The sequence below is a fragment of the Prionailurus viverrinus genome, unplaced genomic scaffold (assembly GCF_022837055.1).
Source record: "Prionailurus viverrinus isolate Anna unplaced genomic scaffold, UM_Priviv_1.0 scaffold_33, whole genome shotgun sequence".
NCBI lineage: Eukaryota > Metazoa > Chordata > Mammalia > Carnivora > Felidae > Prionailurus > Prionailurus viverrinus.
The window spans coordinates 5208329-5211296 of NW_025927604.1; positions in this window are offsets into that span (position 1 = coordinate 5208329).

Consider the following 2968-nt stretch of genomic DNA (forward strand, 5'->3'; position numbering starts at 1 on the left):
ATAAAATTTGCAGATCCACAAAAATAAATAAGGCGGGGCGTTCTCTTGTCTCTCCAGAAGAAGCAAATCCACAGGTGGTCAGAAATGACAGAGAGGGCACGTGTAAGAGGCGGCTTCATATTTTCGACAGCGTCCTTAAGGTTAAGTGCAGTGTCGACTCTGAGAGACCTGTCCTGTCCACGGTGCTTCTACTCTTTGTTCACCTCCTCGAGAATTTCTGATGCTGTGTAGGAGAGAGTCAGCATTTTGGGGTACAACAGCCCCGGCAACACGGCACTACCCGGGTTATACGGATGGGCGCCTTCGAGATCAGGAGTTGCCGAGGTCGAGAGGAACGTCCAGTTGTCTCATCCCTCAATAGCCATGTCACCGTAACCAAGCTGCCAGCCTAAATGACTTACCTGCGAGACACGTATAAAATTCGGTGGGATTGCTAAATATATGTGTGCGCACACACACGCACACACACGCACACGCATAGCTCTTTTGTAAATTATGAAACACTCTTACATAGGGTACTGATATTTATACACGCAGATTCCACTTTCTGATTACTTGAAAGTGTCTTTCCGGTGTCATGGCTCCGATAGGGAGGAGAGCCCTGCCGTGCTTGACTTTCCCCACGACGTGTTTCCTCACCCTTGCCCACTCTGAAGCTCCTCTGCCTCTTCCCGCCCACTCAGCCAGCCTCGCGGGATCTTTTTGCTGCCGTCTATCCCTGTCAGCTTGACGTCTTTCTGTTCGACAGCATTTTTAGCATTGTCTGTAAACCTGGCAACGGTACCACGCACCCCCTCTTCCGGATTAATAAGTAGGAGAAGCCATGAGATGCTTCCTGACAAGTAGCGTGTGGAGCATTCATTTATCCTTAAACCTTTTCAGAGGAGCGTGTGTTTAATGTCCTTGCTGTATTTTTTTTTTTTTTTAGCAGTCTCACGATAATTGAGATTGGAGTAATTTTAGATTTGAATGTTTGTTAAAACATTTGCAAAGGAAAAATAAAATCACAGAGCGACAAATACTGTGTCTGAAAATATCACAGGAGCCTTTTAGATGAACTCAGGCCTCCAAAGTAATCCTTAGCCCCATGTCCCAAGATTGATTTAAAAGGCAATGTTGCAGAGAGAGAGAGACAGAGACAGAGGGGGAGAGAGAAAGAGGTCAAAACAAAAGAAGGTCAAAACTTCACCTGGGTGCGGGGACTGAAAGGGACCAGTCTGTCTTGGGGCTGGAGAGCAGAGTGGAAGATGTGGGAGATAACAAGGACCTGGCTGAAACTCCCCCCTTCCCTGTGATAACTGCCCCTCCCTGAAGGGATCCGTGTGTTCCCAAAGGAACAGCCAGGCTTAACGGGGCCTCTCTTCATTTCTTCTCCTCCCTGCTGTGTTCAACCCTCTGGGAAACCCCCCGCACAAAGTGCAGCTCCCCACGTGCCAACCTTTGTCACCCACCTAATTCAAGGAATTGGAATATTTGGAACGCAACCAACGTTTCAAGTGCGGCTGGGGCTTCCTGGAAAGTGACTGCCTCCCCTCCCCTCCCCCACCGGTGACCCCCCCCCCCCCCAGCAGCCGGGCGGGGCAGGGGGGCGGTGGGTATCCAGAATGCCGCTTTAGTTCATCCTTCCAGGGCCTAAGCAGCAGCCACGATGTCACTAGCTCACCAATCGTTAATTTGTGGTGTGTTCCTCCTTCTTCTCCATTTTCTGCCCTCGGGAATTTTTAGACAGAGATCCTCGAACTTTTTCAGGTCCTTCAGAAGTGATCTTGATAGGGGCTGCTTTTATGGTCACCTGTTACCTCTTGAGCCAGGAAATCACATCTGAAATGTTATCTTCCTAAAACACAACTTGGTGCAACGTCTACTTATCCAGTTCTTCAGGAAGGGTAATTCACAGAGCTCAGTGTGTTCATCTGTAAAACGGGCCCCATGTCTGCCTGCCTGATTCCACAGCGGTTTCGCACCGTTTCCTGCTTTGCAGAAATCAGGGATTGGCATGATGCGTCCTTTCCCGGAACTGCCCTCACAGGGAGCTCCTAGGGCAACATGTGTATTTATCACCCAGAGCCTGCAATCATATCTTTACAATGCTATCATTGCCACGAGCGTTTTCTCAATGAGGGTGTGTTGAATTGGCAGGGGACAGGTAATGCATCAATTAAAAAGGGGGGGGATGATCCTCTGGGCCGCAAGATGCTTGCAGAGCAGCAGCGGAGAGAGTATGGAGTCTGGAGCCGGACGGCCTGGGTGCAGGTGCTGATTCTGGGTGCCTCCGGGCAAGGCGCCTCAGTCACCACATCTGTAGAATGGCCTCAGCAACCGTGACCGAATCACAGGGCGGTTAGGGAGATCGCGTGAGCTAACTCACGTAAGCCGCCTTGCAGGTGGCTGGTGCTCGGTAGATACCAGATAATCATTTCTTAAGTCAATAAAAACTGGACCATGTCATGAAGAAGGCAGATCGGTTTCATGAAACTTCAGCCAGGAGCGATGTGCGTGAGGTGCTGTCCAAGTCGAACCAAGGGGCAACTGACTGAGTCGAGCACAGGCAGAGACTGTACTTGGGGACCTGACCTGACAGGGGGGGGAGGGGGTGGGGACAGGGGTGGAGGAGGGCGGGCTCTTCCTGCCGTCACGCAGAATCAGCCTCCTTCCTCTTTTAAGGGCAGACTCTCTGTTGCAATTTCTGCTCTAAAACTTGAAGTCCACGGGGAAGCATTTGCTTGGTCTGTGTTTCCTCTAAAAGAGAATCTGCCTGAAGATAATGCTGGCATACCCAAAGGCTGTGTGTCCGCAAATATCTGCCAGTTCTATTCTGGAATATTGACATATGTCCACATTCCACAGAGGGAGGCTGCGGGGATCTGATTAGAAATCACAGAATCTAAATGTGACCCGCGGTGTACTAAACTCCCCGGGGGGCTCACAGAGCTCAGGACTTAAGCACCTTGGCCCCGGTGGGACTCAG